The 21,944-nt window shown below is 34.9% G+C and overlaps 1 protein-coding gene across 5 annotated transcripts in view; it reads left to right on the forward strand.

Annotated features, from left to right (window-relative positions):
- Positions 1 to 21,944, forward strand: part of NCOA3 (nuclear receptor coactivator 3) — a 105,716-nt gene that overhangs the window by 50,358 nt on the left and 33,414 nt on the right. For 4 of the 5 annotated variants that reach the window (XM_074347389.1, XM_074347388.1, XM_074347392.1 and 1 more), the window contains one exon: positions 3,623 to 3,704. The exons of the other annotated variant lie outside the window; for it this stretch is intronic. The gene's annotated coding sequence lies outside the window, so the exon portion shown is untranslated. The remainder of the gene's footprint in view (positions 1 to 3,622; positions 3,705 to 21,944) is intronic. 5 annotated transcript variants of the gene reach the window in all.

Genomic DNA, 21,944 nt, shown 5'->3' on the forward strand with positions numbered 1-21,944 from the left:
TCTTTGACTTCTGGTCTTCCTTGTATCCCTGGAGTCTGGTGCAGTGTAGCATTTTGAAGCTCAGCAAATGCTTACTGAACGAAACGTAATCTTCATTTTGGAAACTCTAGTGGCTATTTGTACCTGCTTCTTTCCTAATTAATGGCAGAAAACATAATCTGTTTATAGTTCTGAGTGACAGTGCACCACCTGGCATCTAATAGGTGCACAGCAAATTTAATGCTTTTTACAAGGTCAGCTCAAGAATCTGGACTTCCAAAACCTAGGTTTTCTCAAACTAAGGCTTCTATTTTAACTGCATTATTTAAATTTTCAGGTTGACTCCACGTAGAACTAAATATTTATTAAAATTTATTAAATGACTGTAGAATAAGTTATATAAATCATCTTGGTCCATTCTTGTTTATATCATAGGATAGATGGTAATGCATGGTTTTTTTTTTTTTAAACTCTGTCCTTACATTACTATACAAATATATGCTGGAATTTTAAATTCTTGCCCCCCTTGTCAGAAGGATTATGGTATTTTAGAAAGTTTGTCATCATTGTATTGCCAGTGTTCTCTTGGATACCAAATACATTTTTACTTGTTTCCTTGAACACGTGATAATGGACTAAATAGTAAATTGTGAAAAAAATATTTTTTTACTGAGTTAAGTTTACACAGCTTTAAAAACAGTGGCACCTTTGTTGAAATTTTTATGTGATACTATACTTATATCTTTTTCTCCCCTTTCAGTATAGCTACGGATTGGCTGCATTTGAATGTTGCAAGTAAAATCTGTTATTACAGTTTTGACAAAGGGTGTATTTATCACTTGATAAATAATCTCAATTGCAAAAAAATCTTGAATTTGATTTGCACCAATATTATGTAAACTTTGAGTAACCTAACATTTAATTGGTGCGCAAACTTAATTCTGTAGTGCTTTGAAGATGAGCAGGCAACAGCTGGCTTTTCCCAAAGATGGTGATTCCCCATTGCTCCATGATTTTAGGGAACTGAGGAGGGAGTTCCTGGGAGCATCGCCGGCAGCTGCATGGGGAGAACAATGAGTGTAATATGATTAATAGTAGAGTTCTTGCTCCCTTCCATGTTCAACAGCAAAAGAAAAACACGTTTATAACATTCAGTGGCCTCTCTTTGTCCAGTTGGTGTCTCCAAGCTTCAGCGTTGTATAGTTTGGACTTTCCTCTTTGTCAACTCCCCTCCCCCAGTTTGATTCTTTGTTCTGGCCTCTAGGCACATCTCAGACTAGCTGTTAACAAAGCTCAGTTTGATCTTCCCCAAGCCCCTAGTAGCTTTCTAGTGATGCAGGTCTTGTTGTTCCTGCCCCTCTGCCCCAACCCCTTCCCCCCATATCTAATATTCTGGGGATGTGTCTTTTGATTTTTATGTTGGCATAACCTGGTTTTGTATGTGTGATTGACTAAAGTCCAGATTATGAAAAGGGATAAAGATGAAGGTCAAAAATAGTCTCAGGAAATCTGTTATGACTTGCTTTTACAGAATCTTGGTTCTACACAGGGGCACTGCAGTTTCCCTACAGTTCCACACTTTATAGGATCCTGGCATAGGGTACTTTTTAGACCACCTACCTTTGCAGGTTCTTGAAAGTCAGTCATTTTGATTATTTGAGCTTCTGTCTAATTCAGCTACACACTTCTTGGGAGAAGAGAGTTTTATAGATGGTTTTCCTTCGTATCCTGGGGGTTTTGGGGTACAAATTGTCTAGGTCAGCATTCTTTTGGATAGTTCCCACCAGCAGTACAATAATACTAGAGTATTAATGGAGATTCTCTTGCTAATTTTCCAAATTAGGCAGCAGTACTTGTTTCCTGGGTCAGTCATTAGGGTACTAGGTACAGTCTGACTTAAATTCCTTTCCTGCCCACCCTCTTGTTCTCTAGGTACTAATGCCACCCCCAGACCCCCCCCCCCCCCGGAAAAGGAGCAACAACAAGAGAACCATTTCTGAAGTGAAACTTAATTTAAAATTAGGGCCAGAAAATCTTGGATTTTCTTCACAGTAGTTCTGCCTACCTTTTCCCTCTTTACTGTTCTCTAATTAGAAAGAAAAATTCAAGTTATAAAGCATTGAATTGATTTAAAAACTTAAACTAATGATTGTGTTTTTTAATTTCAGTGTACTTGGAAATTCTTGCAACATGTGTCAGTCTTGTTTGGCTAGTAACTGTTTTTATTTATTGAGCATTTATGTACTAGATACTAATAAGTAATTTAAGCATTTTCACGTAATCTTCTCAAGAGGCTTACTAGATGCGATCCCCATTTTAAGATGAGACTCTTTAAGATGAGGCTCAAAGATGTCTTAAGGGATACCTAACGAGGAAGTGAAAGAGCTAGCAGTTGATTCTAGATCGGGTGGACTCCAAAGCGTTTGCTCTTTATAACCATTATGCTAACCACTAGCGATACTACTGTGGATTGGAAAATGTAGTTTAAGAGCCAGCTTACCTTTGGCATGTATCTTTATAAGCTGGAGACAATACTGTGATTATCGATAGACATGTTACTAGATGTATGAGCTCTTTTTATAACTTGAGTTGCATGACACTGATAGACTGATACCTGCTTTTCCCTTTTTCAGCCACATATGATGTGCTTTCTATCCCTCCATCCTCAAACCCCTCCCCACTGTCTTCTCACCTTTAATTTGGGTTTCAGAAATGCAGCAGATCCTTCATATCATGTAGCTAGATTGTGGTAGGTTGTCCCCTATCTACTGCATACCCTGACTGTGATGTGTTTGTTACTTGGAACTTGTGAATATATCATTTTTCCTTTCATCCTTTTCCTAACCTGCTGATTCCAGTGTGACTCCTATTAACTTCAGGGTATAGTTATGGTTGTTGTCTTGATATAGATACCTCTAGAATTAGCAGTAGTGAGACTGTTGCTTTATTGTTACATTTGGAAAATCGTAAGGTGAGGGTGAATGTTTTTATTGGCTCACTTTTCTGTTGCACTGGAGCCTGCTCCACATTTCCCCAAGTACAAAAGCCTGCTGTTCTATATGTTCGTGTATTTTATTGCAGATTATTTTGAAGAACTGCCTCTCATTTCCCTGTGTCCCATTTAAAATTATTTTTTGTTGGTGACTCAAATGATGCAGCCTGTCCTAGAGGGGAAGAAAATATCCAGGACTCTTTTTTCCCCCTTTCTTCTTGCTTGCTTTATCCATCCATCTGGTGGGTATGTGTCTTTTTTGGACTTGGGTATTTAAGCATTAGCTTCTGACAGGATATTCATATAGTTTTAAATTACCCATCTGGTTTGATCACTTTTCAGAATTTGGAGCTGGTCTCCTTCATCCCCACTTTGCATTATCCATGTTTACACACTGTGACAGAATATATTGTGTAGTCAATGACTGATTTTTCTAAGCAGAAGTAGTAATATATGGCAAAATAAGGCATCAGCTCAAATTTGTAGGAAGAGGCCTCATACTTGATAGCTTCTTGTTGTTACTGTTCATTTCATATGTCCAGGGAAGGGAAAGATGGGAAAAGTTAATTTGTGTGTGACTAATAATCATATTTATATTAAGAAAAAGCAATGAAAGTCAACACCCTTTTTATTTTATTTTTTTGTTCTCAGGATCAAAATACTTGCTGAACAGTGGAGTCAGAGACCAATAAAAATAAACTCCCACTTGAACGTCATTTGACTGGTTAGCCAGGTAATTCAGCTTTACTTTGACTGGATCCTTTGTAATTTTCTGACTTCAGCCTTTTCTTTGATTTACGATTTAATCCTAAACTTGTTTTGTACAACGTGTTTTCCTCTTTAATGATAACATTAGTTGAATGGATAAAGGGTCTTGGAATGAGTGATTATGTATGTAGATTCTATTTACAAACGTAACTTTTTTGGGAATGATCAGAACTGTTTGTTACAGTTCAATATAAGACGCTACCACCCAACCACTTTTTCCTTCATATGAATATTTGCATGGCATTTAGTCAGAATCTGAATTAGCCTCACCTATTTTGATTATTTCATCTTGTAAAGATTAGTTTCCCCAGATGGCTTTTGCTGCTGGCATATAACATTTCGTCTAACTACTCTCCTAACTTTTATTACTGCATCAGAATAGGAAAAATGAGAATAGAACAAATTATCTAATGGCTGAGAAAGTGGTTTTGCTTTGCTTAGTTACATTGCTTTTTGTGACTAACACCATCATTTTCTTGGTTAGCTAGGTTCGAAATCTGAGTTGTCTTTGAATCTTATTCTCCTTGATACATTTGGTAAACAGCCCTTATCTGGTTTTCTATTTTCATGTCTTCAGTATTTGTTCAACTTTCTGTTACTAATCTTAACTTCCTAGGCCAGGACCCCATCATTTCATGCTTGTGTTTGTCCAGATGTCCCTTTACAGCTTCTTATTACTATTTCTACCCACTTGAAAGTTTGCTAGAAATTTTTCTTAAATATATCCCTTTAATCAAGCCTCTCTTCTGTTCTCAGCTTTGTGCTACTCTTCCCTGGCTTACAGAAAAAAAGTACAAACTCCTTTGTCTTAAATTTGAAGCAGTCCTTTATCTGGGAATTTATCTATGTCTACAGCCTCAGCTCTTGTTATTTCTCTATAAACTCATTCAGTTACTTAAGATATATACCCATTATATCCTGAACGTAATAGAGCACTATCTCTAAAATATGTAGTATTCATACATAGTAGAAAAAACCCTTTATTTGGAGATAATTTCCAGTTTACAAAAGTTATAAAAATCTAGTATAAAGAACATCTAGATAATCTTCAGCCAGATTCTTCCTCTGGTTTTATTGTCTGTATTCATGTGTGCTCTTACTCTTCTTGCACTTGCATGCTCTCTGTCTCTTCTGAACTGTTAGAGGTTACATATGTTTAAGTTACGTATGGTGTGCTTTTTCCGTTAAATACTTTTGCTTTATTTCCTAAGAATAGGGTCGTTCTCATATAACCATTGTACAGTTGTCGACTTCATAAATGGACTTCAATACAAATCTGTTGCCCATCTTTCAGTTTGGTCAGTTGACCTAATACAGTCTCTTACAGCATTTCCCTTGGTTCCTGTAACAGAATCTAGTCTGGAGTCAGGTACTGCATGTAGTTACTATTTTTCTTTAGCCTCCTTTTCCCTGGAGTATTTCCACAGCTTTTCTTTGTTTCTTATGACATTGACATTTTTTGAAGAATACAACCCTTCCCCTCCCTTACAGTGTTCTCCATTTTACGTTTGTCTAAAATTTTCTTGCAATTAGAATGAGGTTATGGGTTCTTGGCTAGAATGCCACACAGGTGACGGGATACCCTGAGAAAGATGTATGACTTTTGGAGGCACGTGACGTCTTCTGTCCTTCATTGTCATGTTAATTTTGATACCTTGGCCAAAATGTTGCCAGATTTCTCCACTGTATAGTTTTTTTGGCCTTCTTTTGCAAGCAAGTAAGCGATTTGTGGGGAGACATTGATAATACCATGACTTTCATCACAGTTTGCCCTAGATTTAGTATTCATTGACTATTCTTTTCTTTTTTTCTTTTTTTATTGAATTATAGTCAGTTTACTATGTTGTGTCAGTGTCTGGTGTACAGCACAATTCTTCAGTCATACATGAATATACGATGAATATACGTATATTAATTTTCTTATTCTTTTTCACTGTGAGTTACTACAAGATATTGAATATATTTCTCTGTGCTATACAGTATAAACTTATCTATTCTATGATGATTCTTTTCTGATGTGATTTTTTTACCGTAATGGTTCCAAAATGGACATTTTCTCATTCCTGCATTCCCTTCACACTTAACCAGTCAGCTCCCTGCGTTATTCAAGAGTCCTGTCTATTGGTGTAGGCTCATGATATTTCTGATTTTTGAATTGTTTGCAATTCAGTACTCAGTTGTTTTGATGCTCATTGTCCTAGGTTTGGACAGTAGAGCTCTGAATCATTCTCCTGTGTCCTTGTGGGGAGTAGTATTAGAGACTAAGGTCTCTGAGTGTCCTCACTGCTCCTGGGTTGTCTTCTCTTCTCGACCCCTTCAGTGGACAGAGCTGGGAAATATATGCACATTTATACACCTATGCCTACATAAACACACTTGTACATATATACATGTTCTTAGCAGCATGCATGTACATAGTTTAGAAATCATGAGTTTATGTCAGTATGTCCAGTTTCACTCCATGTCTACAGGGTTCTTTCTTTGCACCTCTCATTTCTTATTTTTGTGTCCCTTTTTATGCCATGAGAACCCTGGTTCCCAACATGTCAGTGCCTTTACTCATTTGCTGTATCCTGTAATACATCTAAAATAATTTCAGAATAGCTTTGCCCATTTCACTGCAGTAAACAAACTTACTTAAAGTGAGTGGAGAATTAGCATATAGTTCCCCACTTCCCCACAATCATCCTGCCAAAGACTGCGAGTAAATAAATGCTGTGTTCTCAGATTACTTGAGTTAGCCCTCCCTCCTCCTATCTACGCTGCTCTTCCCTCCCCATTTTTATTTCTCACCCTTACTTTCTGCATAATGTAGTTACGGTATTTGTTTGAAATGAAATTAGGTTTATTTATTTATATGCTTGAGTTTCAAAGTTTTTTTTAAAATGCTCCTTCCCATTCTGATTAGTTTTATTTTTGATTATGTAGAATACAAACATGTTTTCAAAAGTCAAAATAGCACAAAAGATACACATTCCCTTCTGTATCCCTTCTACTCCATTTCCCCATTTCTCAGAGGTAACCACCTTCAGTATTTCCCTGTGTTTCTTTGTGTAATGACCAGCAGATACATGTACGTTTTATTTTTTTCCTTTTGTTTATAAAAAGGTAGCATACTGTATACATTCTTTTTGTGTTTAGCTCTTTTCACTTGCTAGTATCTCCTGGAAATGATGCCATACTATGCCAAAGGGATCTTTCCTGTTCATTTTTTAAAATTGTGGTAAAATTTACATAACATCTACTTTCTAACCATTTTTAAGTGTGCAGTTCAGTGGCATTAAGTACATTCACATTGTTGTGCAGCTGTCACCACCATCCATCTCCAGAACATTTTCATCTTTCTAGCCTGAAACTCTGTACCCTTTGAACAGTTCCTCATTCCCTCTTCTCCCAGCCTATCTCATTTATTTTTTACACAGATGTAGTTTCCATTATGTGCATTTACCACAGTTTATTCAGTTTCCTACGTATGAGTAGTTATCTATGTTGCTTCCAATATTTTTGCAATTAAAATTAATGCTGCAATGAATAACCTCGTGAATATGTATTTTCATATATTGTTGGGGTGTACGTTCAGGATAAATCCTTGGAAGTGTGATTGCTAGGTTGAAAGGTAAATGTATATGTAGTTTTTGTTAGATATCGTCAAATTACACTCGGTAAGGATCGTACCACATGAATTCCCACCAGCTGTACGTGAGAGAGCCTGTTTCCCCACAGTCAAGCTGCAAAGGTTATTTCACTCAGCATCCAGGTCATTGAGTATATCAGTAGTTTCTCTTTATTGTTGAGTAGTATTTCACTGGTTCCTGTTTCTGGCTATCATGAATAACACTTCTGTGGGCATTCAAGTACAAGTCTTTGGATTTTTTTCCCCCCGCTTGAGTAAATACACAGGAGTGCAATTGCAAAGGTCTTATGTTAAGTGTATGCTTATATTTATAAAAACCTGAGACTTTTCTAAAGTGGCTATACCATTTTATGTTCTACCTGCAATATTATGAGAGTTTAAGTTCCACATGGTATCTCTCATGAAGTATCTGTTCAAATTTTGACCAGATTTTAAATTGGGTGGTTTGTTTTCTTACTTTATGAGTCTAAAATTATGTTTTGGATACAGATCCTTTTCAGATACATTTTGAGAGTATTTTCTTCTGGTCTTGGTCTTCCCTTTTTATCTTCCTAATTTTTTTTTTTCCAGAACAAGCATTTTGAATTTTGAATGCAGTTAATCAGTTTTTTCCTCTAATGGTTAGTTTTTCTTTATGGGCTAAGACATCTTTGCCTACTGTAAGGTTATGAAGATTTTCTCCTCTGCTTTCTTGTTCTTTAGTTCTAGCTTTGTATTTAGGTCTGTGATCCATTTTTATTTAATATTAGCATATGGTGTGAAGAAAGGATTGCGGCTCAGTTTTTAAAATAAGGACATTACGTTCCACTGCTGTTTATTGAGAAGACACTCCTTTCCCCATTGCATTGCTTTAAGTAACTTAACCTACCAAATCTCTTTCTGGTCTTTATTGTGTTCCATTGATTTGTGTATCAGTCCTTACGCCTACATATATTGTCCTGATTATACTGCAACTTTATAGTGAGGTTTGGATATAGGTAGTATGAGTCTTCCGACTTTTTCTTCTTAGTCGTGATTGCTCTGCGTAACGTCAATCTTTGCATTTTGACATAAATTTAGGATCAGCTTATTAGTCCCTACAGTCTTGTCAGTCACTCTTACAAACTGCACTAGTGCTGCTATGAACATTGGGGTGCATATATCTTTTTGAATTAGAGTTCCCTCCAGATATATGCCCAAGAGTGGGATTGCTAGATCATATGGTAGGTAAATTTTAAGATTTTTGAGGAATCTCCATGCTGTTTTCCATAACAGCTGCACCAAACTACATTCCCACCAACAGTGCAGGAGGGTGCCCTTTTTCTCCACATCCTCTCCAGCATTTATCATTTATAGACATTATAATGATGGACATTCTGACTGGTGTGAGGTGATACCTCCTGTACTTTTGATTTGCCTTTCATTGATAATCAGCAATATTGAGCAGTTTTTCATGGGTCAATTGACCATTTGTGTGTCTTTCTTGGAGAATTGCTTGTTTAGGTTTTCTGCCCATGTTTGGATTGGGTTTTTTATTACTAAGTTATATGAGCTATTTATATATTCTTGAAATTGAGCCCTTGTCAGTCGCATCACTTTCAAGTATTTTCTCCCATTCCGTAGGTTGTCTTTGTTTTACTTATGATTTCCTTTGCTTTGCAAAAGCTTGTAAGTTAAATTAGGTCCCATTTATTTATTTTTGCTTTTATTTCTGTTGCCTGGGTAGACTGCCCTAGGAGAACATTGCTAAGATTTATGTCAGAAAATGTTTTGCCTATGTTTTCTTCTAGGAGGTTTATTGTGTCTTGTCTTACGTTTAAGTCTTTAAGCCATTTCGAGTTTATTTCTGTGTATAGTGTGAGGAGTGTTCTAACTTTATTGATTTACATGCTGCTGTCCAGTTTTCCCAGCACTGTTGCTGAAGAGACTGTCTTTTCTCCATTGTATATTCTTGCCTCCTTTGTCAAAGATTAATTGACTGTAAGTCATTGGGTTTATTTCTGGGCTCTCTATTCTGTTCCATTGATCCAGATGTCTGTTTTTGGCCAAGACCACACTGTTTTGATTACTGTAGCTCTGTAGTATTGTCTGAAGTCTGGGAGGGTTATTTCTCCAGCTTTGTTCTTTTCCTTTAGTATTGCTTTGGCAATTCTGGGTCTCTTGTGATTCCATATAAATTTTAGGATTCTTTGTTCTAGTTCTGTGAGAAATGTCCTGGGTAATTTGATAGGGATCACATTAAATCTGTATATTGCTTTGGGTAGAGTGGCCATTTTAACAATATTAATTCTTCCATTCCAAGAGCCTGGAATATCTTTGTTTTTAGTAATTTATTAAATTGAGGGCTAGAGATAGAAGAAAAAGAGACAAGTCTTCCTCTAACCTACTGGAAAACATAATATTAAACAATAATAATCGAAAACAGATAACTACAGTTACATTTGTTTATTAGCTCATTCAGTAAATCTGTTTTGCTTATTAATCTTTTTCTGCAGTCTTCTTTAAAGACGTCATCTGCTTACATGTATAAAGAGACCTAGAAATTTTGACTTAGTCCTCTAGTGCCGTTGTAAAATTGTTTGTTACCTTAACTCAGTAGTCTGTCATCCAGAGTTTACTTCATAAAATAGCAAGATTTAAAGGTACTTAGTATAGTCTTTTCCATGAGAATCTTAGACTTCAAGGCCGGAGGGAAGGAGAGCCACCTATTTGGCAGTAAGACATTTCTGATAAGCCTTTCATTCATCCTTGTAGATAGGAGTTTTCATCTGCTGTCCTTTCCCCTTGGGCTGACGGATAGATAGCCTTTTACTTCTTGAAATCTTTGAGATTGCCACAACTTTTATTTATGTGATTTTTATCTCACATTAATTTTTGAAGGATTCACTGTATATAAAATTGTGGGTCGATAATTTTTTATTTCAGCACTTTGAAGATGTTGTTCCATTGTATTGTGATTATTTCTGAAAAGGTAACTTAACCTTGTTCCTCTGGATGGTCTTTTTTCCCTATGGCTACTTTTAAGATTTTCTCTTTGTTTGGTTTGATATAAACAGTTTGACTATGACATACTTAGGTCTCATTTCCTTTGTATTTACTTTTCTTGGGATTCTCTGATCGTCTTCAGTGTGTAAACTGGTGTTTTCATTAAGTCTGGGGAAGTTTTGGCCATTACTTATTTCAAGTTTTGTTTTTGCTTCAGTCTCAGTGTGGGACTCCAGTTACATGTTTGCTAGACTATTTGCTATTTTTCATGTGTTCTTAAGGCTCTGTACATTTTTCTTAAGTCTTTTTTTCCTTCCATTCTTCAAATGGGCAGTTTTTTGATATACTTTTAAGTTCAGAGTTTTCTAGCATAGAAGCTAAGAGTAGTAGTAGTCTTGGCATCAGTTTCCTCATCAATTTGCTGCTTTTATACACGATCTCAGGTTCTTTTCAGCTTTAAGTTTCTATGATTAATAGATTTGGTTCTTCAGAACAGAGCCTTTTAGTTACCCTACTAACTGCTTTCCCCCTACTCACTATAAATGCATGATGGTTAGATTAGGAGATGAAAATATTGGTAAGGTGAAGATACTTAAAACTAGTTTTTTTAAAAGGTGTTACGGGAGTGGGTTGAGAATCTATAGTACTTGGTGATAACCAGCCTATTAAGTAAGGGCCATAATTCTTAACTGTTTTATTTTTGTAAAGACTGGTAGGAAATTCTAGTGAATGTGGCTGGAAAACAGTAACTTCTTACTGGGAACTTCAGCTGGGCCATTTCTAATGAAAGCAGTTGTTAGAACAGCTGTAAATGTACAGTTACACTCAAGAGATTCCATGAAAAAAGGAATAGAATATTTGATTTTATAAGCTTTAAAGGTTTTTTTTTAAAATTAATTTTTAATTTTTTTTTCTTTTTCTGGAGTGGAAATGGTTAAGAGCTTAAGCTCTGACATCAGAAAGACTTGGATTTAATTTCTAGTTCCTTCTCTTACTAGATATATGACCGTGGGTGACTTATTTTACCTCCCCATATGTTATTAAGAGAGGGATAAAGTTGAGCTGCACTTTCATCTGTTCTGCATATCAGAGGACTGTAATGGGTATTAAGTGAGATAAATAAATGGAATACACTCAACACAGTGTCTGGTTGAAATGTTAGATTATTTGTCCATAGAGATTTTTAACTGAACATTAAAAATTATGCAATATTTTATGCAAGCAGGAGTATATACTGTATGTGAGTTATGAAGTGTACTTTGTTCTCTTACTTAGTTTGATCCTACTACTTACACTTAAGAACTGGAAAGAATGGGAAAGTTGTTAGGTGTATCTGCTCCCTCTGTGTTTCTCCATGAAGATCTCCATCTTTAATCGCAGTAAAATAGTTCACTTGCTTTTTAAAAGCCACATGTGTGTATTCCTGAACAGTGTTAAGTTTTTCTTGTTTTTTAGCTTTAGAAAGAAGTTTTTAAGCTTTAGAAAGATAGTGTGTAATGTACCTGCTTTTTTTTTTTAAACTTTTGATTGATTGTAATAGTCAAGCATGTTTTATATAATTTATTTCTACTACTATTTTGCATTTTGTATGATTTGATTAGAATATTTTTTTAAAATTTGGGATTGAACATAAGAGTTTCCTGTGGTTTTTGATGAATGAATGGTATTTCAGTGAACATTTTCATATATGTCTCTTGTTGCATGGAGAATTGTTACTGTTCTAAAGTTTTTAAACATAAACTTGATTTTTAACTGCTGATGTAATAAATTTACTTTTCATGTGGAGCTTCTTTAGAAAAAGTAAATCTTATTGAATCAGCCCTGTATTTTATTAGCTAATTTATCTCATACCAGTCACTTACTGTTTAATCACAGGATTTAGCAATATGTACTGTGATTCTCCTTACATAACTTTAAGTACTTAATTTATAACAACTTTATTAAAGTATAATTTACATATAATAAAATTCACCGTCCTTAAGTGTACAGTTTGAGTTTTGACAAATGTAACCATTATCACAGTTATTAGAGAAAACAGTTCTACCACCTCCTCAAGTTCATTTGTGCCCCTGTGATCTGTCCCCTCTGCTGGTAGCTTCAGCCACTGGTCTGCTTTAAGTCACTATAATTTGCTTTTTCTTGTATTTTATATAAATGGTGATCCCGTTAAGTGTATATTATTTTGTATTTGTTCTGCCATTCTTGGGTATTCTGTTTTTTATTCAACTCACTTATTTTTCTTTTCCCCTCAGCTCTGTCCATCAAGGGCATTCTTCATTTCTGTTAGTGATTTTCATTTCTAATATTGCCGTTTGCTTCTTTCTTACATTTTTCATCTCTCTGCTTACATTACCCATCTGTTCTTGCATGTTGTTTTCTTGTTCCATTTGAGCCCTTAGCATATTAATCATAGTTAAAATTGCACAATTGGTTCCAATTAAAATTTTTTAAAAAAGAACCTGGCCTCTTTCCTGTTTACTAGCAATCTTTGGAGGCTTCTTTGCACATATCATCAAAATCTGTTTTCATTAGTGCTCGTGATTTCTCATTTAAGAATATAGGTGGCCACATAAAAACTTGTTCTGAATATTCATAGTACCAGTATTCGTATTAGCCCAAAACCGGAAACAACCTAGATGTCCATTAACTGATGGATAAATAAAATATGATATCTATATAATGAAATACTGTTCAGAAATAAAAAGAAGTACTGATACATATTACACCATGGATGAATTTGAAAGGGTTAGGCTAAGTGGAAGAAGCCAGTCACAAAGAACTAGATTCTGTGTATTTCCACTTGCATGAACTGTCAAGAACAGGTAAATCCATGGAGACCGAAAGTAAATTAGTGGTGGCCTATGGTGTGGGTGGGAGAGAGGTTGTGTGAGGTTGAAGGGAATGAGAAGATTAGGTGATTGACAGCTAAGGGGTATTGGGTTTCTTTTTATGATAATGAAAATGTTCTAAAATTGTGGTGTCAGTTGTACAACTCAATATAGGAAGAACCATTGAATTGTATGCTTTAACTGTATGATATGAGAATTATATCTTGATAAAGCTGTTAAAGAATATAGCTGATGTATTGAGGAATATTAAGAGCTCTGTGAAGCCATAACAGAATTTTACTGGAAAATGTGGCTACTTTTTTCATGGCACTGACCTCAGAAAGTGTGCTATCTCCAACATTCCTGACTTTCAAAAATAGCGTGTTAAACTCAGCTCAATTTTTCTAAAACCTTATTCAGCCTTTGTTTTAGTAGTCAACCTGTAGTTATAGTGTTAATGTTAATTCCAGCACCATACCTTTTTCATGTGTCAAGAAAGTTTTTATCAAAAAGACTTTATTCTTTTAAAACAATTAATTCAAAATCATACCCAGACCTATCTGTACTTTTTTTTTTGACCATTAAATGTTTGTGAGTTACTTATGGATATTTTGTAGCAGTATACCCAGCAATCAATTTTTGCACTCAAGGTTATAAGAACAACTAAAAAAATTACTGAGAAACCTGTAATTTTGATGGATCTCCTATTTTGTGCTAATGAAGTGCTATGGTTCTAAGTGGAAAAGCCTGAGTTATTTTACTTGAGATAATCTGACCACAGTTATTCCTTCACTCCTTTTTTATTTTCTTTTTTGATTTTAAAATTCTAAGAGCCTCCTTCTATGCAAGGAAGGCTGATAACTAGTGATACTATATTAAAATGTGGAGGTCACTGGTTGTGTGATATATATGAGAATATGAAGGCATTTATAATTTTAAAAGCTTAAATATTTTGAATATAATGTTGAAACAGCAGTTTACTATTAAACGACGGTAAAAATTTTTTTAGCATAGGTCGCATACTTCTGCTTTTAAAAAGAAAATTCTGTTGTTAGTTGTGTTCTGTTAAAGTAGAAAACTGATGGTTAAGCTGGTTTGCTATAGGAAGAAGCTTTCAGAATATGTAGAGAAAACTGTTAAGGTTGTAATATTTGCCTTTGGCATGAACAGGAAACTAAACTTACTAATCTAATCATTTTCTGCTCTTGGTAAAAATACGGTTGTAGTAATTTTCATAGAGTTCATAAGAAGGACAGTTTTATTGGACTTGGAAAATACAGACATAAAAAATCAGGTTAGTTGATGGAATACAGCTCTTGTAGTACTTAATTATTGTAACTTAGTTAAGAAATATAATTGGCCTTAATATCAGCTCAACGATCTAAAAAAGTGAACTGCTATACAAATAATCCAGTTTATATCACTGTTATAAATGACCCTATCTCTCTTGTGCCAAAACCTTAGAGTAATTACTTTCTTATGATTCTGTCTTTGTTTTCAAAAACTGTTTTAATAAGATTATGTTTTGGAATCTGTGTAATATTTAACATATAAAGCCTGCATTATTTTGACATTGATATTGAAAACCTCTAAACTTCTGACCTTGAATAGAGTTTTGTAAGTGTAACTATTGCATGCAGCTGGTGGATTCAAAATTGCCTTTTCTGGGAGTCTGCTTTGTGAAAAAAAGTATGTATTGGACACGAGTGCATGACAGCTGACATTTATCAAGGATAACAGGAGCCTTACTCATTTTCACATTTTAAGGTAACTTTGAAAGCTTTGCATGTGCACACATGCTCAACATATGTTCCTACGATTTAAATGTATTTTCCATCATGTATCAAACTTTAATGAGATTCTTATATTAAGCTTATACTATGTAAGTACACAAGCATCTAAAGATCAGAAGTGTAGGTTATTTAATTCACTTCCATAGAATTTTATCTTTTACAGTTTAAAAATCATTATAAGTATAAATGTACCTAATGTATTCCAGGTAGCATTTTTGTTACATAATGTGTGATTTGGCATTTCTTTCATTCCCCTACTATGAAATTTGGCCCTAATGTGGAAAACTGAATTATAGAAATTATTTTTCTAAATCAGCTGCTAGTATATTGCTCTTCTGTTTGAAAGATTTTTATAGAGCAAGTTATGTTATTTTACTGGAAGGTGACTGTGAATAGAATTGGAATTGAATAATTTTTAGTCTTGGTTCTTAGCCTTTTAAAATTTTCTTCTAAATGAGATTGATAATAATTTTAAAAGAATTCTAGAATAAAACCACTAAGTTCATAATATGTTGGCAAACTTGTTAATTAAAATAAACACCTTTTATGGTTGGTATAGGTTTAAGGTACTGCAACCCTTCTATATATTGATATGCAGATCACATTGACTTGCTGCCGCAAGGTAACAGGAGACATGAGCTTTGACTTCAGAAGATAAATTGGCTATGCACAGCTGTAATCTTACTGTCTTTTCATTTCCAGACATGATTCACTAGTATAAAGCCTTTGATTCCTAGGCTCTGGAAAGTAAGTTGAAATTTAATTTTTGTGTACATGAAAGTTTTTACGTGGGCTTTTGATAAGCCTATTTTGCGGTGTGAAGGTACCATGTAAACTATGGATGTTTCATTACTTAAGTAACTCCCAATTCCATTTGAAATATGAGGCCTGAGTTCCATTCTTTCCCATTTTCCTTTTGGCAGTTGAAAATGAAGCCATTTTATTAAGAATGATGAATGGTAAAGGGAATTTTAAATTTAGGCTGGTTAAATTGCCAGTGTCCTTATATTTTAAAAAATTGCAGAGCAACTAATTATGAATTTTAATGTGATTTTTTTCAAAGAAGAAATTGTCCTTAATCACTTGTGATCCAAGTGTCCTTTCTAATAAAAGATAGTTCCTACAAATCCTTTAACTGAGAAATGTACAATATCAGAGAAGTTTAAGGAAAATACTTGAAATGTTTACGAAAGAACAGTTTAAGAGTACTGCCAAAATTGCATTTGTAGAGCTCAGTATCTTTGAGAATTTGGCACTTCCTGAAAGACATCTCTTAGGTACCAAGGTTTAGAGTTGCTCAAGTGTAATGAGCTGATATTGGAGTTGGAAAACACACAAATACTTTGTTTCCTGAAATTACTTGGGTTGTAGACATAATTACTTTACAATTAGAGGCAAAATTCTGTTTTTTAAGTAACTTTGATTCTGTCTGTAAATGGTAAGTTTCTTGAGGGAGTCATTTTTAAGTCTACCGTTTGCCCACCACTGAGCTTTTTTTTTTTTTTTTTTTTTTTTTTTTGGTGTGTGTTTTTTAATTCTTTTAGCACCTTGTAAAGGTGATGGTATGTCCATTTTAGAGAAGAGTAGATTGAGCTTCAGAGATTCATATTTGGTAAATACCATGCTGGATCTTAGATCAGCTCTGAAGTCTGTGTTTCCCCCTTTTTACTTCACTGTGCTGCATTCTAGTTGGAGTCATCAGTTATTTTCCAGGTGTGTGTGTGTTGTGTCCAGTCTAGGAATTAATCCTGTTGAGTTTTGTTTCAGATACGGGTTGAAGTATCCCATGCTACCAGATCTATTCAGAGTTCAGATATTTGGTGCTCAGATAATGGACAGTACCATATGTTTTTATACTTCATAATTTATGAAAGTTTATAATTTATTCTTTCTATAACATTGTTTCTTTTTGTGTATTTTTTGACACTGTTGAGTATCTCATTAAGGATTATAAACATTTAAAAAACTTATTTCAAGATATTTTATTGGGTGGTATTCATCTTTTGGTATTGATGGATTTCTCGGCCATCTTTCTTAGTTCAGTTTTTAAATCCACTTGGAAATGTTAGTTTACAGTTTTTGCATCTTGAGTGGGAAATTTATTTTTGGTGCCCTTCATTTGTCCCCATCTCCCTGCCACTGGCACTCCTTAATCTGTTTTTGTTGCCTTCACGAACCATTTCCACCATACCTTCAGTCTATGTTGAGGATTCTGTTCTGAAGTATTATTGCAGTATCAGAGCTCTGCATGACCCAGGCTTTATGTGTACTGATATTCCTTTGTATAACGATGAGAGTTATGTACCAGTGAGCCCACTGTAAATTGGAAATGCATTTAATGCACTTACTGAATGTCATAGCCTGGCCTAGTCTACCTTAAACATGCTCACAACACTTAAATTAACCTACAGTTGGGCAAAATCATCTAACACAAAGCCTATTTTATAATAAAATGTTGAATTTATCATGTAACTCACTGAATACTGTCCTGCAAGTAAAGGACAGGATGGTTGTTGGGGTACAGAATGGTTGCAAATGTATTGGTTGTTTACCCTTGGGATGGCGTGGCTGACTGTGAGCTGTGGCTCGCTGCCACTGCCCAGCATTGTGAGAGAGTATTGTGCTGTGTGTCATACGCTACCTGGGACAAGATCAGAATTCAAAATTCAAAGCAAAGTTTTGACTGAATGCTTACTGCTTTTGTACTATGGTAAAGTTGAAAAATGAATCATAAGTCTGAACCTCTGTAAGTTGGGACCTATCTGTATTACCCTTTTTCCCCCTTCTTCTACAACTACAGTTAACAGTTTGATATAATCAGCTAACTAGGTAGTTATTGATAAAGCTTTTTTTTTTAAAACCTCTCTTTCAGGAATCTTTTGTTTGGTTTCTATGTGTGAGCCTTGCTTTTAATTCTGTTATCTCATGCATAATTTGATTACCTGACTGCCTTTGCTGGTCCTGGAGTTTAGTAGGTTCATAGAGTCATCAATTCATTGCTGTATGTTTGCTTTGAGTCTTTGTCCATAGACATATTTGTTATGTTTGAGCATGACTGTGTCTTTCAAAATTAAAAAAATGCATATTTTATTTCTCATTTATAGCAAGGGGGAGAGTGTGGTTGGTTGAAAGCAATAATCCACTGCTTACTCATTTATTAAGAAGTCCTTTGTTCTTTTGGTCTCACAACGTGGCTTTTATGTAGGCCTGCATGTAGTAGATAATGAAATATTAAGTGAACATGTAGAGGATCTTGGAGAAGCCATACCAATTTTAAACCCTCAATCCCAACCTTAATCTAGCACAGTGGTTCTCAAAGAGTGTTTCATGAACCCTTGGGTGTCCCTGAGAACCTTTTACGGAGTCCACAGAGTTAAAATTGCTTTAATAATAATTTCCATTTTCATCCTGTTGTTTGCACTGATAGTGCAAAAGCAGTGATACATAAAACTGCTGGTATCTTAGCATGAATCAAGGCAGTGGTACTACCAGACTGTGCTATTAGTCATTACATTTTTCACTGCCGTGCACTCATACTTAAAGGAACAAACGAAACAAAACACAGAAGCCCACTCATTTCTCACTTAGGATTGTCTTTGATGAAGGAGCAAAATTTGCTCATTTCATTAAATCTTGACCCTTGAGCACTGTAATTTTAAAATTCTATCTAGTGACAGTGTAATATGCAGAAAGCGCTTCTTCCTACCAAAGTATGCTGGTTGTCTTGGGGAAAAGCACTTGTGTGATTGGCTTGTGTACTGAACAGGCCACTTTTTTCTTGGAATGCCATTTTTACTTGAAAGAATGACTAACAGACTGTGGTTATTGAAACTTGGGTATTTGACAGTTTCTTGAAATTGAACAGGGTGAACCTATCACTTCAAGGAAAGCATCTGAGAGTATGTGTTGATAGTGGTAATTTTTGAGTTAAGTAAAAATTATAATGTTAAATTTGAATCTGTCACTGTGAGTGTGACAATTCCTCAGCACTTTAAGTCTGTATGGGTAAGATGGGTGGTGATATTAATGGGAAGTTCTTGTTATTGCATGATGTATCAGTATTTGAAAATCTGCTTAATCAGTGAGCCAGTATTATCCAAATGTTTGATGTTACAAAATCATGCATGAGTAAAAAATTATGCATGGATGACATTTTTTTCAGAATGTAAGTTAGGTTAGTGTATTTTAATGTAACAGTATGAAAGTTCATTGATAGGGTTTCAGATTTCACTTTGCAACTAACCTTTAAGAAAGTACGACTTGTCTCTGAATGCCAGGGATTACTAGCAATACCAGAAACTAAGAGAATGTGGAACAGATTCTCCCCTAGAGCCTTCAGAATGAGTATGGCCCTGTCAGCACCTCTATTTTGAACATTGAGCCTCCAGAACTTCAAGAGAATAAATGTCTGTTGTATTAAGCCACCCAGTTCACGGTAGTTTATTACAGTAGACACAGGAAACTAATAAAATAAGCAAATCTGAGTAAAGGGTATTTGCAGGGTTTGCCTTGTACTCTTTTGTTATGTTTTTTGTAACTTTTTGTTAAGTTTGAAAATATTTCCAGATAAACACTTAAAGTGACACTTGTTGAGTTTTAGCATAATACCAAGGAAAATTATTTATAATTAATTGTGAAAGGCTGTTGAAATGGTCCTTTTTACAAGTATGGGTATCTTTGAGGCTGGATTTTCTTCATATATGTCGGTCAGTGTACCATATTGGAATAGGTTAGATGGAGTCCTAGATAAGAGGATCTAGCTGTCTCTCTGTTAAGTCAGACATAAGTTTTGTAAAAATATGAAACAGTGCCATCTCTCACCTCTCATGGAATTGTTTTGTTTCAAAAGTTAGTTTTCATAAAATTGTTAACACATAGTAGACTTATTTTTAAATGTTTCTAAGTTTTAATTTCTAATATAGTAAATATTGACAGGTATAACTCACATAACCAAAGCTTTTTAGGGTTTCCAATTTTTAAGATATAAAGGAGCCCTAACATTAAAAAAGATTGAGAACTTCTGATCTAGTGAGTGTGGTTGGAATTCCAGAAGCGTTTGGCTTAAACTTTTTACCTTGCTGTATCTGTTTGCTGCCTTGTAGCACATCTAGTTCCTGCTACAGCTGTTTCTGTTCTGTCCCACTTAAACACCAAGATGGTCGGAGCTAACTAGTGAAGTTTGGCCAGTTCTAAAGACACATAGTTGTTGTTAACCTGAATCTGTCTCTCTTAGTAATGTGAACCAGATTGGCTGGAGGAGGTTAGGACCTTGAACAGCTATCTGACATGGTGTGCTGTGTCTGGTACTCAGTTGTTCCTGCTTTAAAATTACAGATGAGCCATTAATTTTCAGTGGAGACCTTTCATAGCACAAAATACAGTGTGATTCTATACATACTAATTGGTTGATCCCTGACATTATGTCATCAGCTTGTTGAAGGCAAGACCCCCCCAACCTTGTCTGTTTTGATAAACAGTTCATCCTAAGCACATAGGCAAAGGGAATGCAATCTCCTTTGTGTGGACAATACCCAGGCTGTTGAAGAGTGACCACTTTAGGGGGAAAAAAAACCCTTTTTCCTCCTAGTTTTATTGAAAAATAATTGACATACATCTCTGAGTAAGTTTAAGGAGTACAGCATAATGTTTGGTTTACATATATTGTTAAAATGATTATCGCAATAGATTCAGCTAACATCCATCATCTCATATAGATACAATTAAAAAAAATTCTTCCTTATGATGAGAACTCTGACGATTTACATTGGGGAAAAAAAAAACCTGTCCTATATACCATACAGCATTTTTAACTACAGTCATGTTGTACGTTACATCCCTTTATTTAGTGACACTACCTTTAAGATACTTGCTGAAGTGGGTTTTGGATTTAACCAGTTTAGTTGTATGAATGGTTTTATAGGAGTTCATAATTAAATTTTTGCCTCAAATGTTCTCTAACAATAATGAGGTTCCTGTAGCTTCATTTACTCCGTATGTACAGGTAGGTTTTGTGGTGCACACAGAGAAGCTCTTTAAAGTCATGATCATGAAACTGACTATTGGACAGAAATCATGCTGTTTTATTTTAGATTGTTTGATGATCTTTTCATCTTGTTCCTCGGTAGTTTATGTACTTGCTTGTTGCAAATTTCTTCCCTTAAATAATCACAACCTAGACGCACAGATTTTTAGATCCATATAGTGTGATAGCTGTATATTTTGGAGGGGACAGGGGAGGCAGTTGAAGTTCAGTTTTGAACATTCTACCAGTGCTGCACCACTGTCTTAACAGGTAAATTATGTTAGGAGTGCATTCTTAAATTTTCTTTTTGGACTTTGATATATATGCTCTCATTCATTATTTGTATTATTGTCATCCTAAAATTGATAATGACTTTTGAAGGTTTATTTGAAGAGATGACTTCTGTTGTTAGACATATAACTTCTAGGGATATGAAAACATTTTTAAAAAAGGATTTCTTTGAATTTAAAGTTACTTAGGGTAGGAGGGGGATTTTATAATCACTGAAGAGTAACAAGCTGTGAGGTCAGGAAAAGAAAAAAGACAATGGAAACAGCAAGACTGTGCACAGACTAACCTGCAGTCTAGATGATGACCCACTCAGGAAGTCTGATGAGTCAGATTCGCCATGTCGTGTTGCTAGAGTTAGAGACCATCTGCTCCGACCTCTTGGCTTGCTTTTAGAGAAGGAAATCTAGCTAAGATGTATTTTTCCCTTGATATATCTTACTCATTTTTTTTTAATTAAAATGAAGTTGATTTACAGTGTGTTAGTTTCTGTTGTACAGCATAATGATTCAGTTATACATATATATATATTTTCACTTTTTATTATAGGTTATTACAAGATATTGAATGTAGTTCCCTGTGCTATACATACAGTAGGACCTTATTGTTTATTTGTTTTTTACATATAGTAGTTTGTGTCTCCTAATCCCAAATTCTTAAATTAATTCCCCCTTCC

Source organism: Camelus bactrianus, chromosome 19 (assembly GCF_048773025.1).
Source record: "Camelus bactrianus isolate YW-2024 breed Bactrian camel chromosome 19, ASM4877302v1, whole genome shotgun sequence".
Lineage (NCBI taxonomy): Eukaryota > Metazoa > Chordata > Mammalia > Artiodactyla > Camelidae > Camelus > Camelus bactrianus.